Source organism: Brassica oleracea, chromosome C3 (genome assembly GCF_000695525.1).
Source record: "Brassica oleracea var. oleracea cultivar TO1000 chromosome C3, BOL, whole genome shotgun sequence".
In the NCBI taxonomy this organism is placed as follows: domain Eukaryota; kingdom Viridiplantae; phylum Streptophyta; class Magnoliopsida; order Brassicales; family Brassicaceae; genus Brassica; species Brassica oleracea.
The window spans coordinates 49,681,114-49,692,117 of record NC_027750.1 but is presented as its reverse complement, the minus strand read 5'-3'; the positions used below and the strand labels follow the sequence as shown (position 1 = coordinate 49,692,117).

At 35.4% G+C, this 11,004-nt stretch overlaps 1 pseudogene; it reads right to left on the bottom strand.

The window, feature by feature from the left end:
- Positions 1-543: 543 nt before the first annotated feature.
- On the bottom strand, positions 544-3,535 carry LOC106333881 (annotated as a pseudogene).
- Positions 3,536-11,004: the final 7,469 nt, after the last annotated feature.

Sequence of the window (11,004 nt, the reverse complement as noted above, 5' to 3'; positions counted from 1 at the left end):
GGGGGGGGGGGGGGAGAGATGAGAGGATGCACTTCCTCCTACCATCTTAGAGATTTCTCAATGGTGGCGAGAGGACACACCATCGGTAGGTGGCGACCAAACCATAATCCTCTTAAGAGTCACCTTTTACCGAGGAGAGAGAAAGTTCTTTATTAACAGAAAATTGGTGCGTTGAGAGAGATATCTAACGAAAAAAGTGTACTAAAAATTGTTCTAAATAAAAAATTTCTGGCTTCCCACTGTTTCTTAAGCTTCCTCTCTTTGAACAATTTGTGTGTACAATTATATCTTCAAGCACACGTGGGTAAGAGAACACACATAATACTTAACATGTCAACAAAATATTTAAGAAAAAAAAACAAAAACAAAAGATTTTTGTTTCATTTAAGAAACTTCAACCGCCAGATAAAACATCAATCATTAAATGCCAAGAAACTCCATAATATATACTTTTGAGTTTTAAGTTACACACATTCCCAAGTCTTATCTTAATATATTATAAAATAAGTAACTTTTACTTTATAAAATCAAAGCTCTCTTTAATTAATTGTTGTTGACATCTGGTGGTAAGATTGTTGTTGTTAGTGTTGGGTCACCTTCGGAGAATTTGTTATCTGCATCACCTATCTTGGCATCGTTTTTTGAACATATGAATATTTCCTTTGCCGTATTGCAAAATTTGCTACATAAAGATAAATATACTTATTAAATTTCTAAAGTAATAAGAAAAAAATAGAAAGCAAAAAACTTACAGCCACGGGTCGTCTCCAAGAAGAATCATATCTCCATCAGCATTTATGAAAACTATTTTCCACTGATTGTGCATATGCAACTTGCCTTTGATATCAAAGAGTCTTTCGAGTTCATCAATCAATTGATTGTATCCATCAAAAATAGATAAATCCACAGTTCTTTCCATGGCCCCTTCCATACGAACCTGATCAATAACCATATCAAAAGAATATGAACTTTATAGTCGTCTAAATCTATTAAAAATATTCAACTTTTATTTAAATTCTAATATGAGAATAAAGTTATGGATGCGCGCACACACACACACACACATGTCTTTTTATGAACCTATGCTTAAGTTGTACCTAATAAATAGTTTAAACTTGACTAATAAGTAAAAAAAAGAAGAAGATGGTGATATATTTCATACCATAGTATGACTTTTAGTTTGGATGTGATCAACCTTTTCTTCTTCAAAGATTTTAGAAATCTTAAATTTTTTATATGAGTTAATTGGTTCTATGCTATCCTTTGTTTTCGCGGAAATTTTCAGATCAACTCCAAACAGTCTGTAGCTAGTAGTTGCAGTGGTGGTTGACGTTTCTTTCATTGCTTGAACCATTTGCTCATTGTATTTTGGTTTGGACATGGTAGTAGGGAATGAGTAGCTCATTGAAGATTGTATGCTTGAATGTCCAACTTCTTGGCCTTGGGTCAAAGTAGGAACCCACATATTTGAACCTATAAGAAGAAATAGAATGCTAAATAATTCACAAAGAATTTTTAACTTATTGAGCAACATTAACTTACCAAACTCATGTATTTCGCGTTGACGTTTATGTTTTAGAAAACCTAATTTGAGAATGTCTGATGAATGTGTTAAAGGCTTGATCTCCCATGGAGATACCTTATCAGGTCAAGGAATTGTTGCAACTTCATCCCATTGTACCTATAAAATAAAGTTAGTGGATATTGTTTATTACTTTTTAAAAAGTATATTCTAACAAAAATATAGTTAAAGTAAAATGAGTCTTATCTTACTTCTAAACATCACCACTCTGAATCCTTCCAATGAGTGGAGAAATCTCTCACTTTTAATATTGTTCCATAGTATCTTGTGTAGTCAAATCATTTGTGTTAGTAACACTATTTTGAAAAGGTAAAATATATGTTCAAGACTTACCTTTTTTTATTAAAATCCTTCCCTTCAAACTTCATCCAAAATCTGGAGCCTATACTAAATTTCTTATTCACTCCATCTATAAATTTATCGATGTTGACAACGAATTGGCTCGACCTGATCAGGTCGACATGATATCATCGCATTAATAATAAACAAAAGTGTATAACTTGTTGAATAAACTATTTTCATAATGTTTCATTCAGTAACAAAATGTTTTTCTTTACCTTGGTTTATAGAAGACAACGAACATACATTTGCTTTTAATAGCATTCAATGCAGTAGCAACTACACCATGGTGCATACTCTCCTTTGAAATTACAGATGATGGTATGTTCTCTCGTTGATGATGAGCTGCTTTTCTGATTCCAACTCGTGATTCTCCATTCTGTCCTCTATGATAAAAAATATATTTAAAATACAAATTTCAAGAATCAAATTAGAAGTAAAATGAAAAAAGCTATACCGAAGGAATACGAAGGAGTCCCCAACAACCAATTTTTTTGCTTTTACAAACTCGTTCCAACCAGATGTGAAAAGATGTCTTTGTGGTGTACCTAGTTGATTGTTTGTAAGAAAATAAATATCAGTAATCACTACTTGCAGATTTTGAGATTAATAAAAATTTGTTACCTTTTAAAGTGTGTCTAATTTCCATTCATGACCATGAATATCTATAGCATTTATCTCTTGACTTAGCGTTAGGTGAGACGTATCCTAAAAATATTTGATACAAAATGTTATATAGAAATTTAAAATTTGATTCAATGTAAGTCAGTGTTAATACCAGCGAAGGAAGACATTCAATGGCATGTCTTTTATTTAAAACAAAACCACCTTTTTTACTCGTATCAGAAGCACTTAAGACCTTAGTAAAACATTTAATGTTTTTTATGTTGTTTTCACATTTAGGAGTTGGGATTCAACTTCCTAAAAATAAAAACCCATAATATTAATAAAAATTGTTATTAAGAAGACCTGTAAATATGTTATTAAATTAATAAAATCTTATTTTGCAACTCACAGACGTATCCGGCAACAAAGAAATTTCTGCATAAATTTCATCTGTAGTAGTCTCTACCTAAGACCATACATAAGAATGAACCCAAAGCAATATCATTTACATCAAGTCGATATAGCTCATGTGAATTCATTAAATTGGAAACATAAATAATCAATGAAACATACCTTAAGCTTGATATTAAAAACATTGCAGCGAATTTTTGAAGGAATATTAAAAACTGGTTTTAGTTGACATAGTTCGTCGTTTATAGATGTAACTAGCTGGTAATACCATCAAATTTTTAGTAAGTTGTGAAAATCAAAACACAAGTGAAAGTATATAATAATTTTGAAAAACAAAGTTATTGCCTGCTCTATATGTCCGTGAGGAAAATAATATACTTCTTCTCCAATTTTTTGAGGATCAAACAGAGGACCAGCACATAACTTCCATAATTGATCATACAAATAGTTATTGGTTCCATCAGTAGCTACACAAACATACAAAATATAATTATAGACAAATATTTTTCATCAATCAAAAACCAAACTCAAACCCAAGAATTATTCACTTATACCTAAAAATTCAAGTTGCGCATGCATGATTTGATCACTCGCCATCAGCTCTTATAAAAACACTGATCTATTGCAACTTGCACAAAAAGTTACCAAATCATGAATAACGTTTTATTAATATGGTATTATATCTTAAACAAAATACAACCTTTCAATGAATTGGTGACAACTTTTGATCTTTATTTATTTTTGTTCGAAAAATTTTGTTTTCTTATACTATCTTTGTTTACTTTTTACATTTACATAAATTTGATATGTATCAGTATTTATAGGTGAAAATATTAAAATAGTACAAGAGGACCCAAGGAGAAGATACTCCTTCCGTAGGAGGAGAAGATACTCCTTCCATAGGAAGAGAAGAAACAAGAGGATCCACCTCCACTGAACTCGGACGCTTGAACTCCTGATGACCTATGCACCAATTTTGAAACTGACAATCCATCACGAGGAGGAAACACACAAAGGCTATCATGACCCAATCTACATTCACTCATCTATGTTAAAAATAATTCAATCTTAGTAAAACTAAATTTCCATCATTTAGAAATGTTTTTTAATACATGATTTCAATTTTTTTCTCTTTCAAAATATTTTTTTATAAAATTTATTAATTACTTTAAAGATCTACTACATGAGAAGACTTCCCCTACAAGACTTCTGTAAGACTTCAATTTAGGCGGAAAACCTAAATTATTCTAAAATTTACACTACCAGAAAACGCAATTATAACGACGACGGTTTTCGTAGTTATTTCGTAGTAAAATAGGGTTTACGAGGAATTGACTACGAAACACATTTCGTCGTTAAACGTTTTTCGTAACGCATATTTCCTCGCTAATTCGTCGTAACTTTACGAGGAAACGTTTCGTCGTAAAGTGGGGTCAAACATTTCCTCGTAAAAGCCACGTAACACATTTCCTCGTAAAAGACACGTTAAATGTTTCCTCGTAAAAGACACGTAAACTTATTCGTCGTAAAGAACACGTAAATCATTTCCTCGTAAAAAGCACATAATTTATTCCTCGTAAAGTACACGTAAAATTTATCCTCGTAAAGTACACGTAAATAATTTCCTTGTGAAGTAGACGCTCAGTTTCGTCGTTGTTTTCTCGTTAATAATTTCCAGTTTCCTCGTTAATTAGACGTAAATTAGCTACGAACTTACTTTGATTCTTTATTTTTTACAAAAACAAAAATATAATCAAATATATTTTCAAATTTGTTTCAAAATTCTAAAAAATATAAAAAATATAAATAAAAATGAAAATGAAAACATTTTATAAATATTTAAGTTTCAACATTTTAATACAAAATAAAAAAAGAAGAAAAAAAAAGCTAAGGGTTGTTGGAGGGGCAGAGTGCGTCGAAGAACTCCTGACTCCTCATCTTCACATCTTCTTCATTGTGAGATGGCTCTGGAATGGGATTTTGTGTCTGCATTTGTGCCACCATGGCCTCCACCTGAGGATTTCCAGATGCCAGAACGTCTAGAATGCCCTCGAATGAAGTCATACGAGCTGTAAACGCAGACCTCGTCGAGTTCAACTCGGAATACAGCTCAGTGATTTCATCAGCCCGTCTCTGACCATAAAACGATATCGCTTTTGGGACATCGTTGACGGAACCATTCCCCAATGTACGTTCATTTTTCTTAGGGACAACCTTAAAAAAAATAACGTTAGTAATTAAAAATTAGATTAAATGAATAATAATAATTAAAGCTTTAAAAAAATTTATCTCCTCGTAAATCTGATCCACTTCAAATGTGGATAATGTGACCGGTATTCCATCGGGAGACTGCTGGGTCAGCTGGATTTGGCGGTCTTCAATTCGAGCAACCACCTCGTTGTAGATTTGCTCGGACCTAGGATCAACAAATTTCTCAGCCTTGTTCTTGTGGGTCGTCTCATAAAGATCCTTAAGAGACGGGAGTTCTCCCGTCTCTTTGGCCTAAAATAATTTAGGAAGTTAGAATATATGCATTAAAAAAAGTAATTAAAATATTTACCATCTCCATACGGACACCGGCGTGGGGTTTTTAACCCGTGGTGTGAAGCACCGGCCCGTTGCCATGCTCATCATTCGTCAGACGGGAGGCAGAGCAACTGTTGGAGACTTTAATGGACGATGGTGGGTTCCAATAATGGATGAGGCCATCCCACACATCCTTGGTGAGCTCGGTGGGTTTTCCCTGCTCATAACTCTTCAAGATCCAATCATCCTTCCAGTTGGATACCGTGTCCAGCAATTGTTTTTTTGCCTTCCCTTCAAACACTTTATTCACCCTCTCATTCACCCCTATGGACCAATGATATTTTTGCTGTAAAAAAAATTAGATTAGTAATTAGTTTAAAACTAATAATTCATAATAATAAAAAATAGATTAATAGAGTAACTTACGGCAAACATTTTGAACCACGTCTTTCTGATGTCGATCGGCATCAATTTCCAGTTCGGATGAGCGTGAAGGAAGTAGCCTTTGATCACTTCGGTTACGTTCCGAGCGACAGAACCATCAACCCCAAACCTGAAAAAACCAAAAAAAAAGTGTTTAAATTATTTTTTGTTATAAAACAATTGCACAATAAAAATGTAACGTACCACAAAGTTCCGTCCGGTCAGTCGGGGTCTAAGAGTGATAAACCTCATATGCCTGGTTGAGCGAGAAGGTCCTCAATGGTGTACATAGCATAAGGAGCACTCGGCGGCACCAGAAAATCGGGATGAATCTTGTCCGGCGCCAGTGGAGGAGGTGCCTCCTCAGAAACATGATCATGATGCGGGGGTGGCACATCAAACCGAGGAACCGGTGGCTGAACCGGTGGTGCACTAAAAGGAGTCGTCTGAGAGACTCTCTGAAAAGACTGAGAGTCGGGGACAATCTCCGGAAACGAAGAACTGGGAGCTGAAGAAGATGATGAGTCTGTACGAGTACCAGGCTCACTAAACATCTGACTCTAATGCTGTGTACGCTTCTTGTTCCTTCGAACAATCTGGAAAAAAAATTAATTGTCATTATTAACCATATTAAAATTTCAATATATAGATTATTAATTAACATTTAAAAATTATCATCCTATATTATCAAAAAATTCCATAAACATATCTACAAATTCCCTACACTAACCACCTATACTAATTACCCTAAACTAACCACCTAAGCTATAAATTAGAGAGGAAGTAGAGAGGAGAGTACCTTGCTCGGAGGAGGAGAGGAATTGACTACGAAATGGGAAGTGATGTGGTTCGGGTATATATAAACTTATATATTGTCCTAAAAACCTCGTGAAGTTATGGCAATTTTACAAGGAATTAGAAAGACCCGCGTTTTCTTTTTTTTTACGTTTCGTCGTAAAGCCCAAATAAATTTAAGGGAATTAGCAAGGCCCGTGTTTTTTTTACAAGGTATTTGCGAGAAAATAACAAAGCTCGTGTTTTTTTTACGACGATATTTGTTTACGTGTATTTTACGACGAAAAGATTTTCAATTTACAAAAAAAAAACCTGAAGGAAGACACCTGCACAAGAACAGTTGTTATCAATTCAAAATAGATTTGAAACTGATCAGAACTGTTTTGGTGACAGTGCACTCCCTTCAGGTTTTTTGATTTTTTTTGAAAATATTGTTTAGTTTTTTTTGTGCGCAAGTTTAGAGTGGGAGGGGTGTGCGTATTTATAGAAGTAGTCGTCGTAGTAAATCCTCGTAAATTAACGAGGAAATAACAAGGCATGTGTTTTCAATTTCGTCATCAAATCATCGTAATATTACGAGGAATTAAAAAGGCCCGTGTTTTTCTTTACGACGAATTACCAAGGCCCGTGTTTTCAGTTTCGTCGTAAAATCGTCGTAACATTACGAGGAAATAACAAGGCCCGTGTTTTCTTTTACGAGGAAATAACAAGGCCTGTGTTTTTGTACAACAATTTTACGAGGAAGTTATGCAAATCCCTATCACCCAAAACCCCAAACCTCAAACCCCAAGTTCCTTAACTTCATCTATCACTCAATCACTTCTTTCTAAACCCCAAACCCCCAATTGAGTTACACAAAATCAAATTATATAATTTAATTTTCATGATTAAACAAACTAAACACATCCATTAACTCTAAAATAAATCATATTTAAGAAAATTACATCATCATTCGGATACATCATTGATATTCTCGTCATCACTAGAAACATCATCATTTTCATTAAACTCGTCTTCAACAGCTTCGTTCGTCATATCGTCGGGAAGATCTTCGTACTCACGATTATGCGGATCTATAAGAAGGATGTCATCAGTTTGTTGTTCAGATTCCTCGACTTCATTGATGTGTTCTTCTTGCAATGGGTGCTCTTCTCCACAGATTATTCGTCCACGAGTTGTGACTTTGACAATGGCAAACCAATTGATTCATGATTCTCTCATCCGAGGGTATGAAAGGAAGCTGACTTGGTCTGCTTGCGAAGCTAATATGAAAGGCTCGAATTTGTTGTACCTTTGTCCACCATTGACATCAACTACACCAAATTTGTTAAATGGAACACCTCGGTTGACGACGGGTTCGAAACAGTCACATTTGAAGAGGACACATCTCAGCTTCAATAACCCTGGGAATTCCACTTCAATAATCTCCTGCAAGATCCCGTAGAAATCTGTTTCACCTTTCACAAATATTCCATTATTACTTGTCGTCCGCTGTCTACCATACTCAATTGTATGAAAAATAAAGCCTCGTGTGAAATAAATCGGTGATGTGGTGACCTTTGCAACTGGACCTTGAATTAATTCATGAAACCATGAGGGGTAATCTGGATCGTCATAATCAACCTGCAAAAATAAAGAGAATGTTAAAATTAATTAATCATACTAACGGCGAATACAGATCATATGCCAACTTACAAAATTGGGTTAATACCTGACCCTTCAACCACTTAATAAAGTGGTGATTTTTCCTTTTGTCTACTTCACTTTTGGATATATCTGAGATTGTTTCTTCGACTTGAGAAATAAATAGGCTGTAAAATCATATTTTCTATTAATTAATCATTTGAAAATTATATAATTTATACATATATGTGTTTAGAAGTTTCAATATATGTTACCTTTCAAAATAACGCATCAATGGATTCTCGCAAAGGAGTAGAATATATTGTGTGCACTATGGGCATCTTCATCACTTTACCACCAAACCTCATTCAATTTTTCACCGAATCGCCCTATCTGGTAAAAGATGTCTGGAACACCAGCAACTGCATATGTTGGCGCGAAACCACCATCGTCGTAATTTCTTGGAGCTCTTTTCTGGGTATGTACTTTTGGTGCAAAGTAGTACGATGTGAAGTGAGATGATTCTTCTGTCAAACTTCCAGCAATTATAGAACCTTCAACTTTGGCGAGGTTTTTTGCTTTCCCTTCAAATATTTCATGGTCCACTCATACTGATACATCCATCCGTAATATACTGGTCCACGAAGAAATGCCTCATACGGGAGGTGGACAGCTAGATGCTCCATGACGTCAAAGAATGCCGGAGGAAAGATCTTCTCCAAGTTGTACAAGAAGATGGGAATGTTCTCATGAAGTTGTTCTGCGACATCCTCTTTAAGAGTGTGTGTGCTCATATCCCTGAAAAATACTCAAATGCCTTCTATATTCCAATTAAACACATTATTAGTCATATTATTTATGCGTGTATATTACAGAGCAACAAAGAAATTAATGTGTAATTAATATATTACCTGCAAGTGCTTCATATACATTTGTTGGACATGAAAATCATGACTCTTCATCCCGGAGAACTTTCGACCCTTTTCAACACATCTAGAGAGATTTGAAACATACCCATTGGGAAACTTCACTTCTGATGCCACCCAGTTGAACAACACCGACTTTTGTTCGGAAGACAATCTGGATATCGGAACTGGAACTTGTCCATTGCTTTTTATATGTAACCCGCTTCTTGAGCAAATATCACATCGAATAACGGAACGAAAACTTGTCCATTGCTTTTTATATGTAACCCGCTTCTTGAGCAAATATCAGGCAAGTCCAACCTCAATTTTTTTGCTGTCTTTTTGTCTTTTTGTCTTTCCTGGGACATTCAATATTACATATTATCGGGAACATGCCAATTACCACCACAACGAACTGTTTCGTTAGCTCCGTAGTAATCGATTTTCGCTTCAATTTCTTCTTCGGTTAAATATGGAGGAGGAGTGTCTCTCACAACCCTTTTGTGCCTAAAGAATTTCTTGTTTCTTCGGTACGGATGGGTAATGGGAAGAAATCGACAGTGACAATCGAACAAACTTGTCTTCCTACCATTCTTCAGTTGAAATGCATCTGTCATTCCATTACAATATGGACAAGACAATCTCCCATGTGTAGTCCATCTAGATAACATCCCATAGGCATTGAAGTCACTTATGGTCCACAGAAGCATCGCTCGCATCGTAAAATTCATCTTCGTGGAGCAATCATACGTCTTCACCCCTGTTGACCATAAATCTTCCATCTCTTTTATCAGTGGTTGTAGAAAAACATTCAGAGACCTTTTTTGGATGTTTTGGACCAGGCATTAATATGGTCAAGAATAGAAACTCATGTTGCATGCACATCTCCGGTGGCAGGTTGTATGGCGTAAGAAAGACTGGCCACGATGAATATTGTCTCCCTGGCATTCCAAATGGACTAAATCCTTCTGTGCATAATCCAAGATACACATTTCGGCCATTGCTAGCGAATTGTGGATATACTTTGTTAAAATGTTTTCAGGCTCTTACATCTGATGGATGATTCTTCTCACCTTCCGTCTGAGTATGCTCGGCATGCCCTCTCATCCCTCCAGCAGTCTGCTCAGATTGGTACAATCTTTTCAATTTGTTTGTAACTGGTAGGTACCACATCCTTTGGTACGGTACCCTATTACGTCCTCGTCCTTGCGGTTTGAAACGTGGCTTCATGCAGAATCGACATTCTTCTAACTTTTCATCATCTCCCCAGTAGATCACGCAATTGTTGATGCAAACGTCTATCATCTCCAAAGGCAACCCAAGACTATAAACCAGTTTCTGAATCTCATAAAAAGAATCAGCTGACACATTGTCTTCCGGCACATACTCTTTAAACAAGTCTGCCCATGCATACATGCAACTTTCAGGTAGATTGTGATCAGTTTTAATATTCATCATTGTAGCAGCCAACGGCAATTTAGTGAAACCTTCTCTACAACCACTGTAAAGTGGCTGATTCGCAGCATCTAACATTTCATAAAACTTTTTTGCATCTAAGTTAGGTTCTTCAACTTCATCATGAGCTACAAATGCATCAGCTACCATATCATGAACCCTATCATGATCTACCATCTGCACCTCCTGATGGAAACTATGTTCATTATGCAAATGATCAACCGGTTCATCCTAAAAATTACTATTACTACTACTAGCTTCATTCACATAATCATAACATTCTCCATGTTGAAACCAGATATAGTAATGTGGCGTGAAACCTCTATTTATTAAATGCTT